The sequence below is a fragment of the Stegodyphus dumicola genome, chromosome 3 (assembly GCF_044657685.1).
Source record: "Stegodyphus dumicola isolate Sdum_Otavi_A_Nest chromosome 3, ASM4465768v1".
NCBI classification, from domain to species: Eukaryota; Metazoa; Arthropoda; class Arachnida; order Araneae; family Eresidae; genus Stegodyphus; species Stegodyphus dumicola.
Window position 1 is genome coordinate 273813390 of NC_140770.1, and position 10350 is coordinate 273823739.

Below are 10350 nucleotides of genomic sequence, written 5' to 3' on the forward strand. Positions count from 1 at the left end.
AAAAGTCTCTTTAAAGTTTGCCACCTTTTTGGCACACTTAATGACGAACTGGTCATATTAGTTTTTTCATTTTGGCTTCAACTAAAATGTTCGTTATAAAATCGTTATTACATCCAATTTCTGAAACTGAAAATTTAAAGCGATTTCTTCATTCTCCGAATGACGTTCAGTTAATATTCATTACTCCATAATTTTCTCTAACTTATTGCTTCATGTGATTTAATTATGACTAAAAATTTCATCGCTTATTACGTGTAATTGAGGCTGAAATACATAAAATAAAATACGATTTAAAGAAATATACAATAAACTTTTATTTAAAATGCATATGGTAATTCAGGTACTAAAAAGGAAAAAATAATCATATAGTTTGATGGGGGTAATAGATTCAATACAGTCAAAAGTCGTTAATCCGGACTCGTCGGGACTTCGGCGATTCCGGATTATAGATCATCAGTTTAAATCTCGCAAGATGGCATGCAGAAATTCTAAAATTAAAAATATGAAACCTTAATTTATGAAATAAAGAACAATTATAATCTAAAGGGTATCAAAATTTACAAAAAAAAAAAAAAGCTTAATATTTATTTGTTTACTTTATTAAACATTTCTTTCAATGTAAGTTGTTTTAAGTTGCTTCGTTTTATGTGATAATACTTTCTCTTTAATTCTATAAACAGACACAATTTCTTGTTCAGTTACAAAGTTCCGCTGTTCAAGTCCCGTTAATTGTTGTGCCGAGAATACCGACTAACTTGTCAATCGAAATTTTTTCGTTTTCACTAACCTCTCTGTCACATTCTTCATGTCTTTATCCATTTTTTGCAGCAATTCCACTTTTTGTTTGATGGACATCGAAACATACTTTCGTTTTGTACGATCCTTTGGGAGCTCCAGAAACGGAAATTCTATTTGACATAATCAAAAGTTCAAGTTTACTTTTATAAAATTGCTCTTACAGTCTTCAAAAAATAATAAACCGGATCCAATTCGAAGATTAAGGAACAACGCAATCATCAAAATTAACTGAAATAGATAATTAGATAATTTTAGATTATACCGTCCGTTATACATAAAACGCGCGCGCGAAAACGTATTCTGCGCTTGCGCAAACGCATATGCGCAGTGGTAAAAGGTATTACGCGCAAGCGTAAACGCCTATGCGCATGTGTCAACGCGGCGCATGCGCAGAAAGTTTTTAGCTTTGAGGTCCGGATTATGGGTGTCCGAATTAACGACTTTTGACTGTAATACTATTTAGAGAATAAATTTACGATTTTATGTCACCAACAACAAACTAAATCTATCAATTGCTTTGCATTATCACACGTTAAGACAGTGGTTCTCAACAGGCGGTACGAATCAACTAAAATTGCACATAAAACAATTGTTACATTGTAAGAGCAATATTTAAACTAATAATGACTGTTGCCGTTCAATGTAATATAATTTTAGTGCTACCAACAATATTAACCCCTTAACCTACGATTTAGGTTCGAAGATGTTGGGCCGAAATTGTATACAAGCTCGCGCTGCGTTCAATACATTTGCACGAGTGTTGTAACACACTAATCCGGGCAATCGTAAATACGACGAATTATATAATTTTCGAAGAAAGTATAGGCGAATAATTATTGATGATATATCCGATGACGATCAACTACCAGAGTCTTGGCTTTGGAAAGAAATAAGAAATAGTCCAAAAATCTGGGACTATATGATGACTCCTGTCATAAGAGAGGAAGCCTTATGTAAATTAGGGGGAAGTAGAGGAGGATTTGATATATTTAATCTAATATTTGATGACATATTTTGAAACGATATTGTAACCGAAACGAATCAGTATGCAGATCAAGTACGAGAAAATCCACATAGAACACGAGTGTATAAAGTGTAAAGTTCCGTTACATGTACCAGAATGCTTAGAAATATATCATACCGTTACAGATTACTAATTTTGTATTTTGGAATTTTGTATAAATGAACATTTTGTAATACTTGCCTCGACCACATTTATTGCATCAAATATTCCACGTAATACTATTCGTAATTGCGTATCAAATATTCCACATAATATTCACTTCTGGCCCGATCACCGTACGCGGGCTATGCCCGTGAAAGTTAGGTTTGGCCCGACCATCGTGCACGGTTATTACAGCTCTGTGTATGTCGTCCAAATATCCAGATGCTGTTGCGGTGACAGACATTTCTTCGCCATCTGTGATTGATGCTTTCTTACAGATTTTCAGTCGTATGGGTTTCCCAAAAGTGATCCAAACAGATCAGGGGACCTCTTTCGTCAGTGCTTTGACAGAGGAATTTTTGGAGCGTTTTGGCATTAAACATGTAAGAAGCTCTGTGCATCATCCGCAGAGCAATCCCGTTGAGCGATTCCATAGAACGCTGAAAAGGATGTTAAGAGTCGTATGTATAGGAGCGACTTCGGATTGGGAGAATTATCTACCATCAGTTCTTTTTGCTCTCAGAACAGTCACACACGAAAGCACTGGTTTTACACCAGCAGAATTAGTTCATGGCAAAAACCTACGAACGCCAGTCACTTTACTTTATGAGCAGTGGCTAGAATCGATTGAAGAAAGTAATAATGTTGTCAGTTACGTTTTCGAACTTATTAATCGAATGAAGAAATGCCAAGAACTTGCCTTGGAAAACATGAAAGAAGCTCAACAACGGAGGAAAACATGGTACGATCGAAACGCAGTGAAAAGAGAATTTGCTAGAGGAGATTTAGTTCTTGTTTTATCAACGAATTGTCAAAGTAAACTAGAAGTACAATGGAAAGGACCTGGAAAAATAGAGCAGAAAATTTCAGAACCCAATTATATTGTAAGTTTCGAGGAACAAAATGAGCCAAATCAAGTATATCACATTAACATGCTTAAACCATATTACAAAAGACCAGAAATGATTAATATGATAACTGAAGTGGAAGGAGACTTAGAAATGGACCTTCCAATCCATTTACAATTCCATCAATTCCAAACTCATTTACCTTCCAATCCAAGTATATTAAATTTCTCGGACATCATAGAGGAGAATGAACTCGAGAAAAGGTTGAAACCCGAGCAAATAGAAGATTTACGAAAGATTTTATGGAAATATTCTGGTTGTTTTTCAAATAATCCTGGACTAAGAAACTTAGTTTGTCACGATATTGAGCTATTAAATAACGAATCAATACAAATAAAGCCATACAGACTGCCACCCCGACAGACTGAAATTCTCAGAAAGGAAATCCAGAAAATGCTCGATCTTAAAATTATAGAGCCGCGAGAATCGGATTATACATTTCCCATGATTTTGATAGAATCTTCATCAAAGGATCCTCGGCCTTGTATTGATTATCGTAAACTCAATGCTGTTACTAAAACTGAATACTATCCTTTGCCTAATATTGAAGAACGTATCGAAGAAACTGTATCAAAAGCAAAATATATTACCCTATTAGATTTATCTAGAGGCTACTGGCAAATTCCGTTAACAGAAAGAGCCCAAAGATATGCAACATTTGTAACTAGTTTTGGAAGTTTCAGGCCTCTACGTTTACCCTTTGGATTAAAAAATGCCAAACATTTTTTTAGCAAAGTTATGACTAAAGTCCTGGCTGGATGCGAAGGATTCGCTGTACCATACCTGGATGACATTGCCATTTACTCAGAAAACTGGGAAAAGCACCTTAAAAGCCTAACTTCTGTTCTAGAGAGAATACAGAAAGCAAACTTACGACTAAAACCATCAAAATGTAAATTTGCACAGGATCAAGTGAGATACCTAGGCCATGTTGTGGTACAAGGACAACGAACCCCGGATGAAGTAAAGATCCTCGCTGTAAAGGAGTATCCTACACCTAAAACCAAAACAGAAGTACGTGCTTTCTTAGGCCTAGTAGGGTATTATCGCCAGTACATACCGAGATTTTCGGAAATTGCTTCACCCCTCATGGACGCTTTGAAGGGGGTAACAAAAAAAGGAAATATACAATGGTCTGAAATATGTGACAAAGATTTTAAAAATTTAAAAGAGTTGCTATGCAGAAAACCAATTCTGTATGCTCCCGACTTTGATAAAAGGTTTATTATACAAACCGATGCCTCAGACAATGGCATGGATACCCATGCCAATTAGATGATGAACAACATGAACATCGTATCTTGTATATAAGCAAAAAATTTACTAAATTTGAAAAGAATTATTGTACTACTGAAAAGGTGTGCGCTGCTATCATCTACGCTATCAAGAAACTGCATTTTTATCTGGATGGTCAGCAAGAATTGATTCAAACTGATCATAACCCTTTGGTCTGGCTACAATCCAACGCCAAATGTAACTCTAGATTGATGCGCTGGGCACTCTCATTACAACCTTATAATTTTAAGGTCATTCATCGCAAAAGATCTTTGCACAAGAACGTAGATGTTCTGAGTAGAATTAAGTAATATAATAACTTAGTGTATGTAACCACGTTTAGAATTTATTTTATTATTTAATGTATGCTCAACTGATGTATTGAACGTTCTCCATTTTTTTCTCTTAAAATGTGGTGTAAAAGTATTTGTTTAAAACTTAACATTTTTGTTCTGAAATTTGGAAACTCATGAGAGAAGTTAGCAAGCCGAGCTTATAAACTTTCGAATTTTACAGAACTTTTCCCTTCGGTAAAAGTCTCTCCGTTGGGGGAGAGGTTGTAACAGCTTTAAACATTATTAAAATCTTGTAGTTTAAATAATTCAAATAGATTAACATTAAGGTATTTGTGAATGGCAATATTTGAAACCAGACTCGAGTGCCACATGCGACTCTCGCACGAAGAATGTAATTTATTTTAAAATGTTAGAATTTTTTTTTTCCTTTTTGTTTTGTATGTTGCCATTTTGAGTGCTAAATAAAGTTTTTGTCTGTGTTCCATCATTGGAGTTGCTTCATATTGCCAAAGAAGTATCACAACCCCTCTCAAAGTTTATTAATAAGTTACATAGTCTGCCAGATAAGAAGGCTGTCTCTGCTTTTTCGGACGCAAGGATTCACTCTCATGCAAGTTATCATTTGAAGTATTTTCAAAATCATCTTGTCTGCTAGGGCACGGTAAATCACTGCCTTGGGGATCCTCTTCTGTCGATTTTCTTTACAGTTTTCGATACGGGTTCAGGAGCTTCAGTGGCCAGACCTTCGTTCTGTTGAGCAAAAAAATCTGAAAGTTGAAAGGAGTTTTCCCTCTTTTAGAAATATCCCTAAACTGCTTTGCTATCATTAAATAATCCCATAATTTTGAAATACTTTATATGCAAAAGGTCTTTCAGGAAGAAATGTCTAATTGAAAAAAAAAAAAAGGGGGGGGGTACTCTTCTGTTATCAAAACCGAATTCAGAAATACAGGTATGTATGCACGTGTGTGTGTGCATGTATTTACACACTTTCATACATACATGCATACATACATTTTTTAATCCGGTCCCGATAACAGAAGAGTACACCCCCTCCCCCAAAAGAGAGGAATCAACTTGACAAGCATATTTACGAATGTATTCCATTCTATAAACTTTGAACAAAAAAACTTCCTCATGAAAGTCAAGAAGATGGCATCAAACTAATTTTAAAAAGAAGCACATTTAATGAAAAGTTCTCTAGCTGATTTATTGTGGTTACTTTCCTTATTTACTTTTACAGTATAGTTTTTATTCATTATTACTTTATAATAATGACATATCTGTACATTATATGCACTGAAGAACAAAACATTATGAACACTTACACAATGATGCGTTGCACGACCTCTAGCCTGCAACTCGCCTTGGCATGGACGCCACAAATTCTCGGTAGATTACTGGCAATTTTTGTAACTTTAACGAAGCTAATGATTAGGTACATTTATGTATCTAGTAAAGCTTGAACTATTTTGCAAGCATAGCATGTTTTTGATTGGTATAAGTTATTATTTAAGCCTTTCTCAATTTTAAAATATTTGTTTTAAATTTTTACTTCCTTGTACGAAGTAAAGGAAGTATTGTAATCACAAAAAATTCCGGGTACCATATTTCAAAGAAAATATCCGTTTTGGCCGCTATAGAATTCAATTTAAACATTGTTACATTATCTGATAATTTATCTCTTTCTAATGTATCCTTTTTTAAAAAAAAATATTTTGAATTTTATCGGTTGATACAGCAACTCAAGAAGACTAATTTTTAAAAGCAAATTTAATAACTTCAGCCATATCACAAAACATGCTGGGGTGTAGTGGCCGAAACCGCTATGCAAACCCTGGGTTGTGACATCAGGTTGAAAACAAAACACAGCATAAAAAGAATTTATTGAATGCTAGAAAAATGGCTACATACAATTCGACAAGAGAGAAACTTATCTTTTTTTCAAAAATCAAATTCTATACATCAATACGTGGCTCTCGAGCCTGCGTTTTTAACATTGCCAGCAATTTAATATTATTTTAATAACAACTATATTTTTATAACTTAATATTATTTTAATAACAATTAAATTATTATATTTAGTCCCGTGATTTCATCACGTATATTGCACTCTGAATTTGCAATTTGAAATTATTCGTCGTAGATTTATGCGACCTTATCACAACTCCTCCCCTCATAAAGGAATTTTTCTTGACTATGGAAGGAAAAATTCTAAATACTTTTCACTGCTTTCAAAACACAAGTGGTAACCATTTAAGTGATAATAGAGAAGCCAGTTATATTACCCTGCACTTATTTTCTAGATAACATAAATGCAAAAATATAACAAAAAGATTTAAATTTTGAATCTACACTAAGTACCTTTTGAGTTTACAAAATGCTAATACTTAAACATTTGATTCTAACCATTTTAAAAATGAAACACGCTATGCAAACAAATTTAAATCTACAAAAATATAATTCCAAAATGCTACAAAAATCATTTTTCAAACAACAGTTTACAGAACAAAAAGGATTGGCTCCTCCATATACTTCATATGCTAAAGTTCCTGCTGTCCGTAGATCTGATCTCGAATAATCAATCACTGAGATAGGACACTCTTCAACATTTACAACTATATTTGGATGAGGTCCCAATTTCTTTTTCCTGACTTTATGATTTGTCAGTTCATCCAAAGAAAACTCGCCAATGGCTGGTAATGTCTCCTTATACATTGCACGCCATATAGAATATGCATTTGATTCAGCATTATAATTGAACATCATTTTTACAGCAAGGTTATTTGGAAGCAATTTCTCAGAAGAGAACGTCTTGATAGAAGTAGGTTTTTCGAATATCGAATTCTGAAGATCTTGTGTTCCTTCAGTATGCGATATAATAAATTTTGTTTGGTGTTGAACATGTTAAAAATATATGTAAATGTGCCAGTCCCAATATTTACTTTATGAGAATTGGCAACAACAGTTTTGTTGTCATTCTATCCCTGCCTGGTGTGTATAGCTGTGGTTGCTTGTTCCCATGTAACCTGATATTCCCAATATATTTTTATTTGTTCGACCTGGACTATGTCATTTCTTTAACCCACGACTAATCTCGATTTTTATCACGTTATCAGCACGAAAAGCTCAAAAGGAAATGCCATTATGATCCAGGATTGAAGATCGCACCGAAGCCTAACCGCGCCGATCGCCGAAGCTTAACCACGTTGTGAATCTGAAGTGAGCTGGATAACCATCCTTTAACGAAGTAAATAAAAATTGTTTTGGTTAATTTAGCTCGATATATTTACTTAAAAGATGACATCTGAAGATTATAAAATGCCGAAACTAAACGGCGATAATTATCACACATGGTGTATACGTTCGCGTGCCGTGCTGGTGCAGAAGAGATGTTGGGAAGCAGTGGAACCCGGATATGGAATTGAAATGAATGAAGCGGAGAGAAAAAAAAATGACGAAGCTCTTACCCTATTATTCCTCATAGTTGAAGATACATTTCTAGATGATATCGGAGATTGTATTAGAGCCAGAGACGCCTGGAACTGTTTAAAAGAAATGCATACAAAATTCGGTTTGCTTCACGTACTGCAGCTTATGAGAGAATTTTTTAACATAAATATGAAGCCAAATGAGTCTGTCCAATCCTATCTAGCAAGATTAATGGACTTACATAGAAAATTAGCTAATGGTGGATATGCATTCACAGATAGAGAAGTGGCCCTAGTGATGCTGTTGGGACTGCCTAGAAGTTATGAATCGCTTATCCTAAGTTTGGATGAAAGCAAATCTGACAACTACAATTGTGAAACCAAGGCTACTCGTAGAAGAGAAACGTATAGTCAGAAATGAGAGTTCAGCCAAAGTGTATCATGAAGAACAAGCTCTTCACACTAAAAGTTTTGCCACTAACCAGAAGAAGCCTGCATTTGGAAAACAAATGAAGAAGTATGCAGCTAAAAGGCTAAATGAAGAAGAAACTAACAGAGGAAGAAATACTAAATGCTTCAGCTGTGGCCAGTGGGGGCACATATCTAAAAATTGTGAAGAGGCCAAATATCAGAAACAAAACTGCAGTTGACCTCAAGACAAACATTGCACTTCTGGCAAATGAAGAAAAATCAAGAAAAAGTAATCTGTGGATTTTAGACAGCGGAGCTACAGAACACATGACCTCTGATAAAAGAAAATTCTCAGTCCTTAAGAAGTACACATCTGAAGTTGAAGTTGCTAATTCAGAAAGAATAAAGGTCACTGGAATTGGAAATATTTCATTTTCTGTTGGAGAAGAAGACGGAGAAAAAAACATCACTATTGAAAATGTCCTATATGTTCCAGAACTAGGAGGAAATCTATTATCCATTGGTAGAATTGAAGAAAGAGGCTTAAAAGTAGAATTTGCTGAAGGAAAAGCCAAAGTGATTGATAAGAATGGAGATACTCTTTTATCTGGTGAGAAAAAAGGAAGACTATACATAATCGAAGAAAAGATAGCAACTACCTACGCTACGAAAACTGAAAGTGCCGACTTGCTGCATCGTAGACTTGGTCATCCACATTCTTGTACAACAAACAATATTGTCCCCATCGACAGAAACCTGAAATCAACAGTATTAGCAAATGAACCTTGCCAAGTTTGTATTCAGGGAAAAATGAAAAGGAAGAAATTTCCAAAAGCCGCTAGTACAAAAGCTAAAGACATCCTAGAAGTTATACATTTAGATGTTGTTGGCAAAATTTCTCCCCCTTCCATTGGAGGCTCAAATTACTTTGTGACTTTCACGGATGAATTTTCTCACTATACCACGGCAGTACCGTTGCATGGTAGAAAATCTCCAAAACAGAAAAATCAAATTCTTGAGAAGTGACAATGGTGGGGAATATATAAGTGGAAAGTTTGACAAGTACCTTGCTGCGCATGGGATCCAAAGACAACTAACTGTACCTGACACGCCTCAACAAAATGGTCTGGCTGAAAGACTGAACCAAACATTGTTAAACACAACGAGATGCTTGCTTATTGAGTCCGGAGCAGATCACAGGTTTTGGGCTGAAGCAATGGCCACTGCGGCCTATCTCCACAACAAGCGGCCATCTATGGCAATTGATGGCGATATTCCGGAGGAACGAACGGGTATGGAAGCAAAACAAACCACCTCAGAGTTTTTGGATGCAGAGCCTGGAGCCATGTTCGCTCACACTCAAGAGGAAGCAAGCTTGATCCTAAAGCTACAGAATGTGTTTTTGTGGGATATCCTAAAGGAGTTAAAGGCTACAAATTGTATGATCTGAAGAAGAAACATTTTTTCGTCAGCAGAGATGTCATTTTTGAAGAAAATGTTTTCCCTTTAAAACTGAGCAAGTGTGACAATCCTGCAGAAGAAGCTACCCTTAAAATTCAAGACTTTGAATCAGAATATCCTTTGGACCTACCTGAAACAGAAGCTCGTGACTCATCTCTAGATTATATAACTCCTGATGTAAATAACTTGGATGAAACCGAATATCCCAATACAGATCCAATTTACCGAAATTCCGAAAGATGTCCAGACATACAGCTTGAAACTACTCCAGATTACAAAGATGAAGGCCAATCAGTTGCTCAAATACAAGACGTTGCTAATAACCTAGACCCTGAAATCGAAGTAGCAGCCAGAAATCCTACCCGTGGAAGTGAGAGAGGTGAAAAAAGAAAAACCAAAATTCCTAAACGTTTCGAAGACTTCTATCTGTACGATGCCCAAGAGATACAACAATCTGAAGAAAAAGACCCAGTAACCCTAAAAGATGTCCTGAAATCACCCGAAGCTGACATGTGGTTAAAAGCCATGGAGAAAGAAATTCAGAACCCCACTGAAGCTCAAACCTGGGAGCTAACTACAAAACCACCAGGAGCTAAGGTAATACC